Here is a 22983-nt window from a genome sequence, read left to right on the forward strand (position 1 = left end):
GCTACTGTCAGCTGACAGCCATTGGGGCTATGGGGAGTCACACATCTAAATCCTTGCTACTGTAATTGCATTTGAAACATACTCCCTTTTCCCAAAGAGACAAGTAAAAGTTCAGTGAGAATGCACAGGGATACCCAGAAGACTACAGCTGTAATGTTGAGTACTTCTATAGTGCTTTGAAATCTATGGAGTAATTATCACAATTACACAGAAGGGGAAACTGAGGCAGAGAAAGAGGCAGTGTCTTGCCCCAAAATAGATCAGTTGCAGAGCTACAATGAGAACTCAGATCTGTTGATCTGTTCCCAGTCCAGTGCTCTTTCCACTGTCTGCAAGGTGGTAACTTATAGCTTTCTTTAAAAATATGTAGCTTGGAATCATAATGATGTATTAACATGGTTTAGCACTAGTGGGCCTTAAGAAGTATGTTCTGAGAGGATACTGAATGAAGAGACTGAGGACTGGGTGCCTTGGGGGAAAGAAGACATTCTAGGCATAGGGGAGTGTGAAATCAGACAGGAAAATGAGAGTATAAGAAGTAAATAAAAGAAGTGAGGTAGTCTAAATTAACCAGGCATACTTAAAATTGTTTTGGGAATGTTCAAAGCTCTAGATTTCCATGACTGTGGGTTCATTTTCTCAGGGTTGAAGGGATTTCAGGTCGGGTGATTGCCACTGCATACTGAAGATGCTAAGAACTAATTTTGAAAACTTACCCCTGTACTTGGTTGCAATTAATTCTAAGTCAGGGCGTTTTAACTGGTTGATATTTTTGGCTTTTGTGCAGCTGCTTCCTTCTTTTATATTACTGAGAGTTCAACATGAAGTGATGCAGTTAAAAAAAAAAATGTTAGGTCATTAGCAAAAAAATCTTGATTATCAGAAACAGAGGTGTGGTCCAGTGAGGAGCAGCTCTTTGCACTGACTGTTACTGGGAGTTGTTTACTTTTGATAGAAGGCGTTGTTCTTGTTAAGGATAACTTGAGCACATACTCTCCCTCTGTGACTGCACAAGTGCCCTTCCACTCAAAGCCTGTGGGAAGGAGCTTCAGTTAGGCAGGGCATGTGCTCACTCCCCACAACCCCCCCCAAAATGCGTTAAAGCTATTTGTACTAATAGGGCAAACTCTTTATGTGCACATTTGTGAAACACACAGATGATAAAAAAGAAGAAAAAATAATTGTGTGATAGAGACAAAATAAATAAAATTGCCTTACTTTTATATACTTATAATTAATTACAGTAGTGTTTTTTTAATCAAGGTCTGATTGGAAACCATATCCATTTGTTAACAGAATACAAAGCATCCTGTCTAGATAGCAGACAGTGAAATATTTTTTTATTTTCCATAAGTGGAATTGTTCATGTTCCCAGTTATGCCTGTATACTGTACTTGATGTGTGAAACCACTTATTCTACATATTTTTAATTAGAATTTCAGTTATTGATAAAGGGCCAGATTCGCCTTTGAGTTCCAGCAGAACGATCCCATTGATTTCAGTGGGGTTGCATGGGTACAGCTGAGAGGAGTATTTGGCAAAATACTTTGTAGCTACTTCATAGTGGTTAAATAAGTCTTCATGATCATTTGATATGTTTATAACTGAAACACGCAGGGCAGATTTTAAAAGGTCCATGAAACAGATGAACTGAGCAAAATGATCTGCTTACCTGGAAAAAAAAAAAACCGCTCACATTTGCATGTGCAAATTGCATGTCCAACAGCCCAAGCTGTATATGCAGATGTTTTGAATAAACAAAGTGGGTTCAGATTCAGCTCTTACTTTACCAAGGTTTGGATGCAAGGGATCCAACCCCCAAAGTATGTTTTATTGTTGCTTAGGCTCCTAGGTTTTTTTTTCTTTACTGACCACAACTAGGCAGAGTAGCATCATTTATCACTGTAAAGAGTCTGTTTTAAGTTTTCTGTTTCTGTTCCAAACATAAATCTCTGGAATAGTCTTACATGCATCATGCAGTTGTCTATTGAAATAGCCTGCAATGGTCTTTTTCAGCATGCAGGGTCTTTGAAGATCAAATAAAGGCCAGTCTTTAAGTTACTTAAGCAATGACATTATTGCAAAAGAGTCAGAATTGTTCTAGCAATCTTATATATGAGTGACTCCTGGGTTAACTGTGTTACAAGTTTGTGCTATGGCTTCCATTGCCAGCATTTATAACCTGAACTATCTGTATTTATAGGCATTGTGACTTAAATGTCACATGCTGGCTTTGTACAGTATACTCTATTTTTAGGCTGGACAGTGACTGATGCCCATAGTTTTATCCAATGCTGAAGTCTATTTGCATTGTATGTTTCTCTCGCTTGTATGTAGCCCTTTTATATCCTATATGCTTTATTAAATCAGTCACTAGTGGAGCCTTATTGATTCCCAAATATAAGCTGTTGTTTCACATAGCATTTATTAATAAAATGGTCTGAAAATGGTTGGATCAGAGGGAGGCGTGTCCCTGTTTCCTATGGAGACTTTAAGTTTAATAAGGCAAACTCCCTTCACTCATTTTCTCAGTATTAGATACACTGAATATATTGTTAGAGATTCTTCATGTAGGTGACTGGTGGTGTTCATTGAATAGATAGAAAAAGCTACATTTTCTGTGTATATTAGCTGGAGGAAGAGAACAGTGAGGCACAACAGTTAGCATTTTGTGATTATCAATTACATATTTATGGAACAGGCTCAGAGCCAGCTCTTTGTGAATGAGTCTGTGTGAACATTATGAATACTATGCGGTTACAAGAATAATAGGTTAGATTCTTTTCTTGTTCTTTTCGTTAACAGGTAGGAAATTGTTATTTGCTTGAATTTAGTAGAAAATCTCCTTTCTCTTTTAGTGCAGTTGATAGAGCAGTGCTGAAATATAGAAACACAGATCAATTTTCAGGGGCTTGGGTTACACGATACAGAATGTAGAGGATCATTTCGTGTAAAATAAGGCTCCTGATACTATCATGTTACCCTACTTTCCAGTTTGTCCTGGGTTTATAGTAATTATTTCTCAATTATTATTGTATAAGATCCTCTTTTGCAAACAATAAGTGTTTACAGCAGCTGGCTTTATAAATATAAATATAAAAAGACATTATAGGTCTTATATGACAGAAGCACCCATAGGTTTTTAATTATGCCACTTTGTATGGCTTTAGACATTTCAAACCTCCCCTTTGTGCTCTCTATTATAAACATCTTTTATTTCTTTTGAAGTCTGCATGATATACATACTAGCAATTAAAAACCCAGCTCAGGGTTGGAGACACAAGGTCTTCGTAATTAAAACTCAAACAAAAGCTACAAGCGAAAAAACCCACTCTATGATTAAGGTCTGAAGTGTTATGATACATTAGAATCTATGTTAACTGCTAGGATTTAAAAAATCAATACACAGGAAAAGAGATGAGTTGGTTCCAATTAGTGAAATCAATGAAAACATTCCCTTCCTCCTCCCCAACAACCTCCCAAAAACACCTTAAGTTAGTAACTGGTCCTGATTAGAAATATACCACAGGCTGTAAAGTTTTCTGGTAATATATTTATTACAGTGACCCAATGAAATAATGTTAAACTTTATCTTGTACCAATCTAAATCTTAAGTATACTTTGATTTTACCACTTCTTTAGACATAGTCATTTTGCATGGTGTGTCACAGTAACTGCCTTTCTGGGCCTAAATTGATGTTATATTATATCTTAACATTATGCACATGTTGTAATATTTCACAAGTAAATCCAAAATTTACCACTTAGATAGTTTTTATTTTGGGTATGCTTGGTAAAGAATAAGGTAAATTAACTCCAAAATAAAGAGTATAGTGCACAATAGTTGTATTTACTGTGTCCTGTTTTATCTTTTTTTTTTTTTCCATTAAGATACACTTGTATAATTAGTAAGGCCAAAGGCGTTGATTCTGATCTCTCTTAAATTGGTGGAAATCCATATATTCTCATGCAATACCTTAATTTTTGTTGATACATGATAATTATGGCCCTGATCCTGAAATTAATTGTGAACATGTTTAGCTACACAGTGTGTGGGTAGTTCCATTGGCAGCAGTGGCACTGTTAAGTGTATCCATACTTCTTTGCAAGACTGGGGACATCATTTACAACAAAGAATATTCATACATTTTTGCTACTCTAACCATTAGGACATGGAATCATGTTTCAATAGCACTTATCACAATCACACCAGCTTCTAATATTAAAATGTCAAGTCTATTAATATGTACATTTCTTAAGACTTTACAACTATAAATTACATTGTAATAAACCTTTTATGTAAATCAAATTATACACATATAGATTGACTAACACATTTTATAAATAAGTCAATGTATTTACACACATACAATGGTGCTGAAGTACACAATGCAACAATATGTTTTTAGCTACGTAGGCCCCATTCATACAGTATAAAGGGTGCCTACTGTGGCCGTATGGAGCCCCATTTAAGTCAGCAGGGCTGGAGTGGGGCCAAGGCTATGTGTTAAGACTTCAATGCCAACCAGTAATGAAAAAATCTTTAAAAAAGCTGTACAATTATTGGAAAAATAAAATATATTATCATCTCCTGGAACGTAATGCGTTTTTCAGTAATAGAAATAGTAATAAGAACACCTGTAGCATTAGAAAAGTTCGTTTCAAGTGCCAGTAAGCAGGTTTGAAAGTAACCTTGAAAAAGTATAAGTAAGTTTTAGTTCCTTCTCTTCCCCCCCCTTCCTCCCGTCGAGTGGTTTGCAATTTATTTTAGTCAGCAGTTTTCTGATTTTTTTTGTTTGATATTTTAATATTCCTAAAACTGATATTTATTCATTTTAATAACTGACGTCTCCAAATGAGCAACGTTGTCATTTAAGTCAGAGAGAGTTTTGCTTCATTGAGGACTGTGGAACTTGGATCTTAAGGTCTACTTTTGCTGAAGTCAGTGGCAGAGCTGCTTTTGACTCAGGCCCCTGTCCTGCAAACCCTGGTGCACATACTTTACACACAGAAGAACTTCCATTGAAGTCAAGTCCAGAAGGGAGACCTCTATGTGTGAGTGTTCTGCAAGTGGTCCTAGCATGCATCAACACTGCAGGCCGAGCCACCTGGGATACATTTATATGGCAAACGGAGCCCCACAGCAGTGATTCTCAGAGCCTGGGTCTACATCCTTGGACTTGCGGGGCTCACGCTATGGTGCTAAAAACAGCAGTGTAGATGTTGTGGTTCAGGCTGGAGCTTGGGCTCTGGAACATCTACACTGCTGTTTTTAGTACTGCAGTGTGAGCCCAAGTAGACCGGGGTCTGTGACTCGCTGCTGCAGGTTTCCGTTTGCTTTGTAGTTGTACCCTGAGACAGGTCTCCTCACCCCCAATCTATTCATGTATCCACTGCCATCCCACAAAGTGAATTTGAAATATTTTAGAATTGGTTTATTGTACGGGTTTACAAAATTTGATGTGAATTGCTTTTTAAATTTATCCATCCAACATCCCATGTCTTTCAGGTAAATCATTATTCCCCCCACCCCACTGCAGAGTACATACCAATGGGTTACATTTTCAAAAGAACCAATATCACTTTGCCTAAGTGGCATTGATTCATACCTATATGTTACTTACACTTCAAAATTAACAGAATTGTACACACACGTTACTGTACCAAAGGACTTGTCTAAATGAAATAATTAAGAAAGAACTGAAATCAGCTAGGTGCGTACATGTATTACTAATGAACTCATAGTATGTGTCAACCAGTATTGAGACAGAGATGTTTAACTGAAATCCAACTGAGTCACTCTGGATTTACACTAATACAACAGGAATTAGAAACTGACACTTTAGCTCTCACACTGAAGTTTTATTGGTTGTTACCATTTTATCCGGTTTCTTTTTGTTAAGTTCCTTTTTTCTTTTAAAATGTTGTTAATTTCACCCATGCATCCTGATCTTTGTCTTGACATATACTTAAATTAAAAGTTTTTATATTAGTCACTTGTGACCCTAATTGAAGTCAATGGAGTTCCTCCAGATTTGTACCAGGATAAGTAAGAATGGAATTTGGCCATGTGTTGAAAATGGTAATATAAATTGTGGAAACCTGTATTTATATTTTCTCCTTCGTACTGAATAACTTTAAACAAATCTGTTTTATTAAGGGCCTGATCCATGTCCAGTTGAAGTCAATAGGTATCTGTCCATTAGTTTGATGAGACTTGAATTAGACTCTAAAAACATTTGAAAAGAGATTTCACTTACTCTGATTGGCAGGATAGTAGCAAGGGCCTGCTGATGTTAGACAGGAGAAGCTTGTCTCAATTTCTTTTAGTACGTGTCACCAACACTTTGCTTAATGTGCATTTGTATATTGTAATAAATGTTTGAATTTGATCATAAATGTACTCCATTGTTACACAGCAAGATTAAACTGAAATCTGCCCCATGGCTTTTTAAAATGGGTTGCCCTGTAGTTCGCAGTAATGAGAGAGGCTAGCATGCTCGTATTTAGAATGAACCCTCATGCCTATTGATTTGTTTGAATAGGTTTCCATCACAACAGGTGCACAATTGTTTTATGAGTAAAATATTATCAGCCTTCTGAATTAGCCAGGGCAAAATGCAAGTTGTCTCATTAAATAATCAAATCCAATACTTAAAAATGTACTTGATTTCCACAGGAATTTTAAGTTGCTAAGTCCCAATCTATCATACAGATTCTTCAGTGGAAACTGTGATTGTTTGCAGCATGCAAGTAGCAGCTTGCAGCATAACCGGTTTGGTGTGTTTTACATAATTCATCATAAATTATACAAGACAAAACCGCTAAAAAAGCGTATAATAATAGGTTTTACTTCTAGTCTAACATTTTTAATCTACCAATGAAGGTATACTGTACATTAAATTAGAAAAAAGTGGGCCTGTAGTGGAAAATAGTTTGAAAGTGTTCTGCATTCAATTAGGAGGCACATCAGTTTAGAAATATAAAACGCGGTGTTGTTTTTTTAAATAATTCGGTTTATGTGAGGGAGTGGGGGGAGAGGGAGAGAGAAAATCCTCTGAATCTGAAGTGCAGCTTACAGTGTGGAGCCCACATATGCCACCGGTTACTGAATAGTTTAGTAAACACAGTGGCTCAGAGACCCAAGATGTGGATAAAATCTGAAACAGTAGGTTTACCAAGAACAAGCTTTCACCATGAATTGAAAGTGTAACAGTGCAGCTGTCAGACACCAATTACATGCAGGTAACTGTTTATTTTGATATCTGAATCTGTTTGTCAATCAAAGAATGCAATGAATCAGGAGATGAGATCTCAAATACAAAACCACAAAGTCAGAGACAGCATCTGGAAGAACTCCAAGCCACAAAAATTAGGGAAGGAGCACAGAGGGAACAAAAACTGTAAATGCTTGCATAGATTCTGCCTCCATATACATTGAATTTAAATAATTGTGTTGATGCATCAGTAATAATAATGGCTGATAAATTATAGTCCTTATTTTGGGCAGTGGTATGTTTTAGTAGATGTGAAATTAAATGTAATTTATATTAATTAGGGATAATATGAACAGTATACAAGTGGTTGACATTTCTGACATTTTTAAAGCATACTACGTAGATGAAGATGCTGCTTTTACATTTGTTTTGACTTTGAAATACTGGAGATTGATAAGTGCCCCATATGTGTTCTGTGCGCATAAAGATCACAGTTCTGAGGTTTGAAGGTTATTTATAGGCAAGTTTCACTATACTTTGAAATTCATTTATGGGGGTTTATAGTTTATTTAACTATTTACAAGGAAACTTTAGTTTTCTCTGGGCCCTGGAATGCATTCTGACTAATGGTAGTAAACCAACTTCCACTGTTAAAAATGCAGCTGCTGTACTCAAATTGCAGGATTTCAAAAGACAGTACAATACATAGAAAGGTTTTTACATAGGTTTGTACAGCCAGAGTTTTACTAAGTAAGGAAAAGCCTACAGGGACTTTCAGGTTTTGATTGGTAACATACAGGGGCACAAACAGAAGTTTATTAAGAAAGGTAAACAAAATGAAATGGGCATAACTGTTCTGTGGTTTGCTTGAAACATAGAATTTCAGATCCATTAAGAATCAGAGTTCGTTTTAACTTCTAATGAAAGAGCTTCTCTTTACCTTTGGTGCCTAAACATGATGCCAGTTAGGCATTTGCCTAACACATAATTGTGATTCCCCAACAGCCACAGGTTGACTGTGGATATCTCTGCATATCGTATCATAAATTTAGGGTTCCCTCCACTTACTGTATTTGCAAATTTATTGTATCAGCCTTATTACCTATTATTTTTTGTCTCCGGTGATGAGTGGCCACCTACATTGTAACTGCAGTGTCTAATATTAAAAAAAAAGTGGGCCTGATTTTTCAGAGGTGCTTAGCACTTGCAGCTCCCACACCTACCAAGGGTAACCCATCTGGAATGACAGCCACACAATTTCCCTTGCTGTCACTCTCTCTCACCGATTCTCAGTGAAATGTCACTCAGAAGCAGGCTGCTGACAGTGAGCAAGGTTTCCCCTTTGGCTTCTCTTCCCGCTTACTATTCCTGGCTTTTGAGCAGGTGGCCAGTGCTTCCTCCTACTTCCTCTCCCTTTCCCAGTACTCCCTTTGCTGGCTACCTTGCTCCCAGTCCCACTGTGTCTGTCAAGGCAGCACAGTGAGGCAGGAATAGATGATCTGCACTGCTGTGAGGCCCTGGACAGCAGCACATTTCACTTTCAGGACACAGTTGTAGTGTGAGAAACAGGACTAGAGCGACTACAAAGAAATTCAAGGACAGAAAGGACTGAGGGGGAGTCTGCTCTGTTTAGAAAAAAGGGCCAGTGGGAAAAGGTGAAAGAGAAAGGAGAAGGTGGCAGCAAAGAGAGAGACAGTGATAACAAAAAAAGAAACAAATGGGACAGCAAATGGAATTGAGAGAGGGAAGGAAACTTTTCAGGGACAAATAGGAGAAGGATGGCCTTATGGCTAATACACAGGATATGGGAGAGGTGTATGCCAGGACTCCTGGTTCAGTTCCCAGCTCTGCCACTGACTAGCTGAGTGACCTTAGGAAAATCACATAATCTCCCTATACCTCATCTTTACCAATCTGTAAAATGGTATTAATAATATTTACCTACCTGTCAGATAGGTGAAATTACTTTGTCATGCTGAGATGGAAGTACCATAATTAACATAAGATTATCAAACAGTGGGAGACAGGTTGAATCAGAAAAAGTCTGGTCACTTAACGTGCTTTAATCTTTGAGATACACAAGAATTGGTAGAGTGGTAAAGAATAACAAGGACAGGCCAGTTCTACGGAGCAAGCTGAGCCATATGCTGACAAATTGGAAAGGCTTCACAAAGACCTACAAGAACGATTCAAGATCTGGAAAACCTGCCTAACAGTGAGAGACAAAAGAAGTTTAATCTATTTCATTTATCTAAGAGAAGGTTAAGCGGTGACTTGATCCAAATCTATAAATACCTTCATGGGGAGATCGTTTCAGATAGCACAGACCTCTTTCGTTTAGCAAACAAAGGCATAACAAGATTTACTAGCTGGAAGCTGAAGCAAGACATATTTAAACAAGAGATAAAACGTACAATTTTAACAGTGAGCATAAGTAACCTTGGCACCAACATACCTAAATATGCGGTGTATTCTTTGTTACTTAAAGTCTCTAAAACTTGACTGGATATCTTTCTAAAAGAGATAGTATAGCTCAACCAGAAGTTATGGATTGGATGCAGGAGTTTCTTGGTGAAATTTTCTGGCCTGTGTTATGCAAGGAGTCAAACTAGATGATCACAGTGGTCCTTTCTGGTCTTAAAATCTATGAATAGGGCTGGCCAGGAAAAAGACTTCTAGGAAAACATTTCAAGGTTTTGGAAATATTTTCATCCAAAATCATGACAAAAATCCAAAATGTGAAGTTTTTAGTGGAACTGGGGGTCTGCAATGTCTCGTTTGAGAAACACCAAAATGTTCCCTCAGCAAGAGCGTTTTAGTGTTGCCAGAATGAAATATGCTTCCTAATTGCCCATGCTCCCCAGGAACCTGGAAATCCCGGGAACTCTGGAAGGCAGGTGGGTGAGCTGACCGGAGACTAGGCACACTGCAGAATATTTAGATTTTGACAAATCAGCATTTTCTGACACCGCCCTTCTCCCCACCCCCAAAAAAGTTCTGTCAGAAAATTCCCGACCAGCTGTATCTACGAACCTACATAAACTTGGTAGCTATTAACTTCCATTGACTCCAGCTGTAGTTGTGGTGCTCATTACTTCTGAAAATTAGGACCTTTATTTTTGGAATAATCCTGAGGTGTAGAGCCATATTCTGACACTTTTGAAGATAGAAATGCATAGGAAAGGCATTTTAAGATATGACTACATGCAAACAGGTACCAAATCCCAAGTTTAAATAACAATGAAGGACTGGCTGTGGTGAGGCTTGGTGAGGGTTTTCGGGTCTATGAGCATGAAATATGTTCATTGTTCAGCCAATAGCTAGCTTTATGCCTGGGTAACTTGCCTCATTTTTTTAATATATAGATACAAATTAGCAATATTGTTTGTTCTGACCTTCAGAGAACAAGCATTCATTTTCTTAAGCATAATTAGATTTATTTCAAAAGTCCAGGTACTCAGTGGATAATCAGAAATATTATTTGACAGTGAATCATGCAATACTACATACAGTACATTTGATGAACTACTTGTCAAATATGCTATAAAATATTTGCAGTATGGCAGTTTTGCCTATGCCATAAAATGTTGCCTAAAAGAGTGAAATGCATAAAGAACATATAGAAATTTCTATGGAAACTAATATTAACTTACCCTATGCTGAATGAATACATAAAAGCTATTAATATTAAGATTAGGGTAACAAAAATAAACATAGTTTTGCATTGTTAATAATAAGCATAACCCAACTCTTCTGGAAAAAGCCCAGAAAAGGGGTGGATCTGATATCTGCTCTTAAGCTAACTAGCTCAGGTTCTGATGGACCAATAAGGGGAAATGAATTCTTGAGCCAACCATCACCCATTGAGAATACCTGGATACAAGCATCCCAGATTGTTAAATGTAGGGGCTGTTACCTCAATCTCTGCAATTTACCTCACCTGCCACTGTAAATAAAGTGTGTATGTTTTTTAAGCTAAGCTAATATTTCAGTTTTTATTGGAAAACTTTAAATGTTCCTGCTTTTTCTCTCTCATAAAATGAGAATGTGTGATGTTTAATTCATGCTCTGGAATGGTGGATTTATCTGGTGAGAAGATAAAAAAAACTGATTAAATCATATTATGAGACTTATGAGGTTAGCTGGTGAAGAGTTAATAATGGTTTTGTCACATTTTGAAAAAGTTTTTTGTAATAGTCTTCTTTATTCTCAATGTTAGCTTAATCATATATGAGATGTAAATGGTATGAAAGATTGAACAATGGAAAAAGTAACTAATAATAAATAATACTCATATTCTTAATAAATATGAACTATAAATACTACATTTCTATCAGTTTTTTTGTTGGTCAAAATCTGTAGGTTTTTTGCTTGAGAAAGTAGATTTAAATAATGCTTCTTAATTTGTATGTATATGGGTTTTAATTAAGTTGTTACCATTTTGTTTGTGAAAGGCGCCAGATGGATGTCTGTGGAGACTGGAGTCTTTTCTTTACCTATCATGACCCCAGTTCTGCAGACTGCTCTGCTTGTGTGGATTCTTGAATCGATATGGAACCCATTGACTTCAGTGGGGCACCAGCACAAAACATCTTGCAGGAACAGGGCAGTAAATTATACAGCCCAGGCAGCAGCAGACTTCTTTACACTACCCCACAAGTATGCATTGAAACATTCATGAAAGAGCCTAGGAATGAGATGGTTATATACCTCTGAATACATTTCATTTTTGTTGTCTTGGGTGAGGCTGCCAAAAAAAGTTCCAATTAGTGCCAAACTGTTGAAATGGTTTAGTAAAGTGATATGTAATTATTCCAGATCTTTCAGCAGCTCTTCAACGTCAGCTTCATTGAGCCATTTTTTTCTTCTTTGATAACGCAATATTGTGATTATATCATTTTAGAATCGTTTGGTGCAAAAACAACTGAAAGGCAGAGTCTTGAACTTGATAGGAAACTCTGGAGATTTCTTTTATGCTGACATCATCATTTTCAGTGAGAATCTATCAAATTCTCCAAACAAATCTCAACTCTCAGGGCCACTACTTTATGCAGCAAGTGAAGAGTGAGAATGAAAATTAAAGAAGAAATGAATGAACCAATATTAACAATAGTGCAAAAGAGTATGTTGAACAAGATACATGACTCGACAATGGCTTCAAGAATCCTGTACAGGGAAGAATGTGTTCTTGTCTAATGGTATGAAAAGAAAACCCTTGAAACCAATGGGAGTTGGGTGCCTGGTTACTTTTGAAAACCCCACCAGATGCCTATCTGTATCTTTAAATGTCTAAATGTCTTTAAAAATCTAGGGCTTTGACTCCAAAGTGCCTAAGTCACTTTTGAAAATGGGCCATAGGTGCCTAAGTCACTTCAATACTTTTGACAGTTTTACTGAGAATTTCTAAGCTACGCTTCCAGTGAATGAGTGTTCAGCATGATACATAACCCTCAGAGAGAAAGAAGATGGCTCTAAAGCACATTGTTGAAATACAAAATTCTTCTGCAACCCCAATCAACTTCTTGGCTGAGTGGTTGAAAAAGAAAGATTGATGCTTCAGCTTCCCAATTACACTCAGTGTAACTTTCAAGAAAATTGTGTCTCATGAAGATTTACTTCCAGCTACAATAAATATGTTGATCAATACATAGCACATACTTTGTATAGAATGAGTTGGAGGATATTTCATAGTTTTCTCCTCTTTCTGTCTGTCTATCAGTGTCTGTCTGTCTTATCCTGTTTTGTTAGGTTCAGTGCTGTAAGAGGCAAAATAACAAGGAAACAATGTTCGCTGTGCAAATAAAACAAGGAAATGCAGCTTTAATCTAGGACTGGGTCTTGAGGCCTGAAGAAGAAATGGGATTTGGTGTCTCTGTTTCTCCTAAATGCATTCCAGCATCTTTATGGTGTTTAGAATTGGAGAAATATCACAATGGGATGCCTCATTTCCCGGCTTGCTTTGGTGTTTCCAGTTGTCCTCTGGGGTGCAGAGTACTGTAGATGGTGGCCACTTAGGCCAAAATCCTAGACTTTCTAATATTACATTACATTAACTCTTTTGAATGGTTCATATTTGTATTTCACTCAGTGTTTATATCTCATCTGTAGAGCATTTCTGTAAATACAGCTGTATCAAAACAACCTAATAAAGATTTCTGGTTTAAGGTTTTGAGCAGTTTAATTCCAAGTGACTTCATAGTAAATGATTGTGTTAAATGTTTTGGGTTTTGATCAGTTTGGTGTAGGAATATATTGAATTTTAAAAATTCCCAATTCTATTTTTTAGCTGCTTCCTAGAAACATCTGGCTAAATATACTCAAGCCTGTGGTTTGGAGTATAATTAGACCAGAATACTGTTAGAACATGGGTGGAACTTTGGTCTGTAAATGTAGGCTATCTCTTTGTTGCTCTGACTAACATGATTTGGGAGTTTGTATATGTAGTTAAGAAATTGGGTCGATAATTTTGCAGTGTTTCCTAGGAATTCTAGTTTGACTGGGGGTGCATTCACTTACAAGAGTTGAAAATTCCTCTGTTGTTTATAAAACTTGGGAAATACACAAGCAATTTTTTAACTCATTCATACAACGAGATTCTGACAATTTCAGAAGATTTTGTAATATTCCATTTTTTTTGCAGTAATAAGTTCCTTTGCTAAGATGGTTTTACAGGACAGCATATTATGTTTAGCAGATTAGAAATGTCTTAAACTATAATATTGCAATTCTGAATAAGATTTAGAAGGATCTGGAGGTTTACAAGTCTAAAGCCTTCTTTGTTTGACCATCTAATGCTACTACTAATATTCACTGCCTACTGTCTATGAGCCTGATTTAAAGTCCACTGAAGTCAATGAAAGTCCTTCTATTGACTTCACTGGGCTTTGGATAAAGTCCTATATATTGTGTATTCTAAATATGTAAAATGTTATTGTCTTCCTACACATTTCAAAGGCTTTTGACTAAATTGTCTCCTCTAAACTAAAGTAGGAAATTTCCTCTCTATATGGTTTTTTTGATAGACAGGATCCTTCAACAAAAAAACTTCAAAAACAGACTCCAGCGAGAGACTGCTGAGTTGGAATTAATTTGCAAACTGGATACAATTAACTTAGGCTTGAATAGAGACTGGGAGTGGATGAGTCATTACACAAAGTAAAACTATTTCCCCATGTTATTTCTTCCCCCCACCCCCCACTGTTCCTCAGACATTCTTGTTAACTGCTGGAAATGGCCTACCTTGCTTGTCACTATGAAAGATTTTCCTCCTCTCCCCCCTCCTGCTGGTGATGGCTCATCTTAAGTGATCACTCTCCTTACAGTGTGTATGATAAAACCCATTGTTCCATGTTCTCTGTGTGTGTATATAAATCTCCCCATTGTATTTTCCACCGAACGCATCTGATGAAGTGAGCTGTAGCTCACGAAAGCTTATGCTCAAATAAATTTGTTAGTCTCTAAGGTGCCACAAGTACTCCTTTTCTTTTTAGGGTATGCTAATATCCTTGCTTCGCTTCTTCATTCCGTATAACTAGAGGCAATAAAAATCTCCAGAGGCAAATACAAGTTTTTCATTGATATACTTGTTCGTATTTGTAAGACATGAAAGATGAACATGTAATTAAGATCAAAATTAAAATTTATATTTAAAGTATATAAATCTTGCAGTATTATCTAATATTCACTGTATTTATATTTAGACATTTCTGAGTGGTGCAGCTAATAAGTGCTAACTAGAAATACCAGAAGTACCTTATTTAACAAGGAAATAAAAAGTGACTGTAAGACATTGATAACCAGAAATAAATGTCATGGGAGCAACTGCTATCCTTTACCCTGTGTGTACTGTGGATCTTAGATGCAGTAGAATTACTGCAGTTCTGTTGTGTTTTAGGGCACTGAGGAAGGTTCCTGGAGCGTTCCTAGTCCTTGTGCGAAGGGATTGTTTTGGGATGTAGAGAGGCATGGTTGATCTAGCTGATCTATTACTATGTGAATCCACTGCCTGGCTTATCACAGAGCCGTAGTGCAATAGCTTCAGGGACTTTTGCATCCCAGTAGCAGCTATGGAATAGCTTCTTTGCTTGTATGGTGGGAAGGATTCTTTCTTTGTCACATGCCCAGATTTTGTCCTCTTGAAAACAGAATTAGAATCTTGATTCTCAGAAATCTAAGGTCTTGATGCATTTTTGCACCTGTATTGCATGCTCACCTACTGCAAGTGCATGCATAAAAGTTGTGTGGACTTCAGGCTTCAACTTTCTGGCCATCATCCTCTTGATGGATCTACAAAAATTGAAATGGAAATTATTTTTCAAAATGTAGAACAAACAAAGAAAGAAGAGTCACATTATTTGCTGAGCAAACTTTATAACAAAATTTAAACAATGGAATTTGAAAAAAAAGTTCCTTTTCTGCAGCTCACATTTTAAAACCAGTAAGCTTAACATATGTGAAGGATCTAGTGTCTAAAAATATGGTATTGAGACTTCTTTTCCAGCAGTATTTGTAACGTATGTAGTTGAGATAATGGTATCTTTTTCTATGATAAGGATATGAAATAATACCTAAACCTTTTTTAGCTTCCTTTAGTTAATTGTTACCAATACCTTCTGTATAATGAACTAGACAACTAACTAAAACATATGGCAAAAATATGTTATGCTCCATAAATTGGTTTTATTCAGGGCAAGTAGCATCTAAGGAAATCATGAGTCATTATCAGTGACATTACTTACACAAGAAAAATGAATTGAAAATAATTCAGATGATTTCCATTCTTCAAATAAGGCATTAAACTCACTTTTCTTCTACCTTTATCTGTCTATTTAGGTATACAGTTCACCTTCCAAAGTTACCTTATTAAATAGCACAGTCCTGTGGTTCTGCATATGTATTTTAATTAGGGAGCTTTTCCTCCCAAACAGCATTCATTGTTATTGTGCCCTAATAATGATACATACCAGTTGCAAAAGAATGAAAAAGTTTACAGATGGCTTGGGGATATATTATGTTTACATTCTAAAAAATATAAGATTCATTTTAAAGACTACTATGTTGCCCAGAAATCACTTGTACAAGTCAAAGTTGAACATGGAAACAGAATATTTTTATCCAGCTGTACTGAACTATGAAAGAATAATCAAAGAAATGGAGCAATTTCAAAGTCAATCCTGAAATCTTCATTTACATATTTTCCTCCAAAAACTCCTAATCTTTGTATGTTGGTGATAAGATCTTAGTTAAACCAGAGGGTCATCACTTCTGACTCTCATCATTGTAATTCCAAAGGATGCACTACCTATCATTATGTAAAAATAAAACAAATAAACCTACAGATTGAAGAAGCACATCTAAAAGTAGAAGTTACAACAAAGAAGATTTCTGTCTTGTAGATTTTAGAATATAGAGTCATAGAAATTAGAGGTGGATAAGAGCTCCTAAGACATACACTCCCTCCACACCAAGGCAAAGGCATAAGCATTCAGCTGGTGCAGGATTATTCTCTTATTTTCTAGGGCTTTTTCCCATCTAATTTCGAATATCTGGAGGGTTACTAACTAACCGCTCAGGAAAAAGACATGGTATCTTTTGTAGGTGGGTCAGTGGAGTTCTGCTTAGTGAACATCAGTGGTCAGCGAAGCAAACAACATGTTAAGAAGTATAAAGATAGGATAGAAAACATTATAATTATATATATAGAAAGCCCCCAGCTGGAAAAAGAATTCAGTTCTAGCTACCCTATCTTAAAAAATGTAACACAGAAGTAAAATGGGTCCAGAGAGAAAAATGATTAGAGGCAAGAAACTACTTCCATCAGAAGAGAGATTTTGAAAAGATTGGGGTAGCTGGTTCAGATAAGAGGTTGGGGGGTATAACGGAGTAACATAAAATAAAGGCTTTTATAGAGAACGTAAAACAGGTGATCCTAATGAGCTTTCCCATAATACAGGAAAAAGGGGATATTCGGTGAAACTGAAAGGCTACATGTTTAAAACTGATTGAAGGAAATCCTTCTGTCCTACCCCCACTCCTCCCACCCATGCATAATTGACCCATGGAACTCATTAACCTCAATAAATTCTTGTGGTAAGAGTTTAGTAGGTGCCCAAAAGGCTAAGACACTTACATGAATAATGAGAAGACCCACACTTAGAATTTATTTTTAAATAAGCTACATAGATGTTAATGCTTCAGGCCATAAGCCAATCACTAACTGATGGGGTTAGGAAGAAACTTTCTATTTAGGCAAGTTATTATTAATCTGTTGTTGCAAAATTATCCACAACAGGGCCTCTTGCATCTTTATCTGAAGCATCTGCTATGGACTGTTGTCAGAGGGCCTGATCCAAAGCCCACTGAAGTCAAGGGAAGGTTTCCTGTTGACTTTAGTGGGCATTGAATCAGGGCCAGAGATAGGATACTGGATGAAGTAGCCCACTGATCTGACCTACTGTCATATATCCTATATTGGGACAGTAGAGGTAATAGAAAGATGGGAGTGTGGGGATCAATTCTTCTCTCACAGTGATACCACTGAAGAGCTATACCAGAGTAAAAATGGTGAAAAGTGATTCAGGACCATGGAGTAAGTGTTTCTAATGGAATTTAAAAAAAAAGTGAGTCAATATAGTAAAAGAACAATTTGTTAGCTATGACAAGTATTATTAACGTTATGGTTGTTACTGGGAAGTTTGACCAATGTTAGGATAAACATCTCCGCTCTTTCAACCACTACTTTACTGATCTTGGTGTTTGAACATTTGAATAAAAGACAAGCTCCTGCCCCTTCCCCTCTCCCCCGGACACACAATACTTGAGGTCCAGTCTTCAAAAGGAAAAGTGCTGTATATATTGGATGTCCCACATTCCCAGATGAAACTCCCTTTCTCTTGCTGAGTGGCAGCTTACAGCATTCTGAAGCTGAAAGTTGAAGAATACGGCTATTGATGTGGAACCAGTCATGAAAATTAAAAGGTGTAAGTTTTTAAACCTTTTTACTGCTTTGTTGTATCTCCTTGAAGAAGCTGTAACATGGGCCTGCTATGGTTTGTGATTAAGGAATGAGTTAGGGTGGTTTCCAGTAGTAAAGTGAAGTTTGATTATGTATATTTTTAGCTCAAGATTTCATCTTCAGTCATAAAACTAGTGTAGGGTACCTTAATGATCCTGGCAGTGGTACAGACACAGTGCTGTGTGTTGGGGCAGAATGGTCAACCCTGTATATTTATTGTTACGTTATACTGTATAAAGTTCCAGAAGTTCTGCTACCTTTACTATTGCAACTTCTGGCATCCTGGTGCTGTCCCTGTCTTGTATCCAGCAGCCCTCCCATCTCAGAGAGGTACATTTGGCGACATTGTAGCACAGTCTTTTTATCCTCAGGCCCTTAAATCTTTTGTACCTTCTGATGTAAATTACAAGTGATATTGGGACAGCTCCTCATCACTGCCCCAGTGGCACAAATGAGCCAGCAAGCCAGCTGCTCTCCGGTAGTTCCCAGCTGGCATACTGGCGTCTTGGGACCATAGCTGGCCCAGGTTAGTTTACCATGAAACTGCTCTAAACTATGATAGGGACAGGGACAACATAGAATTGGCCCCAGGAGCTGCTAGCCACAAATTGCTCTTGTGTCTTTTCCCTTTACCAGTGCCTGTCACTTATTGGACACAGCTGAAGATAGAGTCCAGTAAGTCTATTTTATATCTTGCAGTTGCTAGAATAGTCAATGTAATTGACTCTTGTTTATGCCACAGTGTACCATGGAGTATCATTTGTTTGTTCCCACAGTTTCATTTTAACTCTCTGAAGGTGACAGTTATACCGGTGTGATAGATTTCCTGTTCATTAATTCTTTAACATTTCCAGCTACACTAGCTTTAGTAGCTTGGTTTTTTGAATCAGCATCGTCCATTGATAGAGCCTTTCCTTATCAGTCTATTTCTTTACTCCTGTCTGTATGTTTGTTTGCATGTGCGTGCATCCAAGCATACAGTGAACTAGAAATAGCTCATGTGGCAAAAAAATGAATTCTGCTCTCCTGTTACACCTGTGCAAATCTATTGACTTTAATGAGGTTGAAGAGATGTAACAAAGGGCAGAATTTTCTCCACACAGTATATCAGTTTTCAGCTGTGATCACAATCAAGTGTATTTAATACCTAATCTATCTTGACCTGTTACAATACATTTAATATAAATATAAATATTATAAAGTATATGTAATGAATAAATTATCTATATAGTTACAATATTACTTTTCCAAATATTTATATGCTTAAAGGTGGAAGAGAGCAAGTTACTTGACCAGCCACTATTGCTGGATAATCCCAATTAATTGAGAATGAAAAAAACCCCCACACCTTCATCATCTAATTGCTAGTTGTTTTTCCAGGACCTTAAAATGATCTACTTTATGGAATTTCTTTTTACTTGTGTTATTGATTATCACATGGACTACAATAAATGGAAATCCTCCATCGTTCTTCAAATCATCCTGTGCCCTGCTTCTCATAGCTCTTATCCTGGAATCAACGTAGTGTGTATTTGAGATCCAAGAAAAGGATTAGTTTGTATAATACTGTTGATTTTACAAACAGCAGGTAAACGTCATTCAGATGATGAAATATTTGTAATTTGATGTCCTGCTGGAGAGCATTAGTGGGTGACATTTTTAGTAAAAACAGACACTGGAATTCTTCCTCTCCATCTGTCTTAGGAAATTTTCTGTCCCACATTACCCCATTATCTGAGTGCTTCACAGTCATTAGTATATTTATGCTCACAACAACCCTATGAGGTAAGGAAGTATTGTTATCCCCTTTTTATAGATAGGAACTGAAGACCAGAGAGACTAAGTGACTTGCCCAGGGTCACACAGAAAGTCTGACAGAGCAGTGAATTGTACGTGGGTCTCCCACATCTCAAGTTAGCACCCTAATAACTAAACTTCCTTCTGCTTATCTTGCTTGCTTATTTTAAGCTTCTTGGAATTAAATCTTATATATTTAATACAGGCAACTGTTTTTCTAATTCTTTTCTGTATTCTCAATAATAATTATTTCAAATGCAACACCATCCTGTTCATTTTATCTGGATTACCAATGCGGTGTCCTAGGCTACATTCTTCAGAGCTACCTGTCAAAATTCCTTGCTTCTCTTTCCCCTTCGACCTCTTATTTTCAGTGTTTGTCTTTAAATCACTATTCACACTACTCTCTGCCTGTGGCCTTTCCTTTTCTCATCATCCTCTAATTTAGGAAGAACAGGTTTACTGAGGTTTAGTTAGAAAGTCTGATGCGTATTTCCATTTCCCTTCATCGTTGACACATTTTTTTTCACACAGATTCCAAACTGAGCCCATTGAACAGATACAAACCATTTCTGAAATAATTTACCTTGTCAAACCAGCCATTCACAACTCTCAATCTCTACTTTTGTAAAACTTTCAGAATAATTAATTCAGCAGCTCATTTTCCTACTGGTTGCATGTACATGAATGAATACATTTTCTGGAATTTCTGAGGGCCACTATGGGGAAAAAAGGGGTAGTTTTATTTTAAATAGCATAGAACATACGAAGTAGGTTTGTATAATTGACAGAAACTGCCCAAGTATATTAATGGAGCTGAAGTGCTCTAAGGATTGTCTAAAATAGTGTTCAAGCAAATAGCGTTTGTTTGTATGTGTGTGTGAACTTTTTAAGATGCCATTTGGATAAAAATACAAATATTCAGCCATTTCCCTTGTGGCTACTATCTGGAGAGGCTATGGACATATCATATTCCCCCTAAGGCCAGGAACAATTACACTCCTGAAATTGATTTTCTTTTAGGGCTCAATTGTGTCTTTGCCACAGACCTGAGTATGGGGCAGTGCTTAGTTTTGCTACCCAAGGAGCAGATCAGTGACCAGTCTGTGACTCACAGAGTCACTTGGGGGAAAGTAATGTGAGCTGACCCTATACTTTGTACAGGTTACTTCCTCTGATGGATTTGGAGCTGTTCTGTAATAAGTGATTACTATTGTCTGTTGACCTGGTTATTGGGATGGTCACAGTATGAATTTATTGGTTTAGTTTAAAAAGGGGGCTGCTGGGAAAAACAAGCAGGAAGGAAAAAGAGGTGGCACCAAATAAGCCGCTTTTCAGCAAAAAGTTGATAGTTAAGAGACAATGTCAGGACAGGAAAAGGCCTACAAACACAGGAGATTGAAAGAATGCAGCAGGTTTACGAAGGACCACTTTCTCAAGGGGAGGGGAAGTCATTTGGGAGAGCCAGGCTGAGACACACACACTTGTTGGGAGCGTCTGAAAAAGTTAGGCCTCCGAGGTCACTATCTAGGTTAGGCAAGAGAAACATTTGTGAAGATTCTTTTTAAATCATTCCCCCTCTCCTCCCCAAATGCTTCACCATATACAGTACTTGGTTTAAGAAGGATGTTTTGTCACCATACCCCACTAGTCACAGACTCACGAATGCAAAAGCCCCAGGTTCCTAATCTCAGTACGATCTGCTAGGTAAGCATGGTTGACCTACATGGTACTGTAGGCTATGGCCTGGTAAGAATGGAAGAATTATGGAATACTGCTCCAGGATAGCTAAAAGCACAAGGCCTGACATCTGAAGGGGTGCTCTTAGAGATACCAGTGCAGAAGTGCAGCTAGCCCTGTAATTGTGATGCTTTCCCTGTCCACTCCCCATCTACATCCAAATGGTTGGGAGGGTGCGTCATAATGACCCTGTGGAGGCTTCTTGTTCTCCCATACTGCTCCCTGTAATATAGATAGCCAGCCTAGAACAGTATGGGGATGAAAACACATTTTAAGCAGATCATAATATAACTCTTAAAATGATTTTCACACCGCAGATTACTACCGAGTTATGCATTGTGTTAATACACTCTCTTTCTCCAAACCACACTGCTTTTGGTTCACCAACATCTGAAATGTGCTAGGCATCTGGTGTTAAGCATATTTGGGAGTATGGCAGAATCCTGCAGATCATCAGTTAAGCATTCTGGACCACATCATGAGTAGAGCTTTCTTAAGCCACTTTTTGGAGCTAATCTATGTTAATCTGACAGAATTTGCACTAAATTATGATTTCATAAATTACTTCACACATCTTCCAGTCTTGTTTATACACACAGGATTTTATTTTATTTTATTGTTGGGTTACATTAGGAATTGCTTTCATGTGAGGAGCAGGGGGAATCTCACACCTTCACTAAAGAAGCTAGCCTGTGTGGTTTGCATGCTGGACATGTTTGCTCTGTTGCCTTCTGCATTTGGATGCTATAAAGCACAACAGCAGCATTTATAAAACTTTTTATTGACTGAGGACTGGACAGTAGCATATGGGAACACAAACAATCGCTAACTGATCATGAAATAAAGAAATTCCAGTATTCTGGTGTTTGTATAAAAAAGAGTCTTTTAGAACTTAGTCATATTGGTTAGGCTGTTGTAACCAAAGACCGATAAGATAATAGAGGTCTTTGTGGTTGTTTTGTACTGAAATCTTTTATCTTTATGATGCACTTGGGGCCCTTTAGAGCGGAAAGCTTTTTAAACTGCTATTGGAGTTAGAACTCAAATTAGATGCTAGTGCTGGGAAGGGGGCTCCTTCATCAGGCAGCCACCACAAACTGACTTTTATCTCGGAAGCCTTTCCATTAGATTGTTACTTTCTTCCGTTTTCCCTGTGTATTTTTGTTGACGTCTGCTGCCCTATTTTGTGGCATTTAAAAGGTGACCCAATCAAAA

The 22983-nt window shown here is 37.3% G+C and overlaps 1 protein-coding gene across 32 annotated transcripts in view; it reads left to right on the forward strand.

Moving 5' to 3' along the window:
* The window catches only part of SOX6 (SRY-box transcription factor 6), a 450079-nt gene that overhangs the window by 247756 nt on the left and 179340 nt on the right, over window positions 1-22983 (forward strand). The window contains exon 1 of one of the 32 annotated variants that reach the window (XM_043516940.1): window positions 16638-16643. The exons of the other annotated variants lie outside the window; for them this stretch is intronic. The gene's annotated coding sequence lies outside the window, so the exon portion shown is untranslated. Of the gene's footprint in view, window positions 1-16637; window positions 16644-22983 lie in introns of those variants that run through there. 32 annotated transcript variants of the gene reach the window in all.

Source organism: Dermochelys coriacea, chromosome 6 (assembly GCF_009764565.3).
Source record: "Dermochelys coriacea isolate rDerCor1 chromosome 6, rDerCor1.pri.v4, whole genome shotgun sequence".
NCBI lineage: Eukaryota > Metazoa > Chordata > Testudines > Dermochelyidae > Dermochelys > Dermochelys coriacea.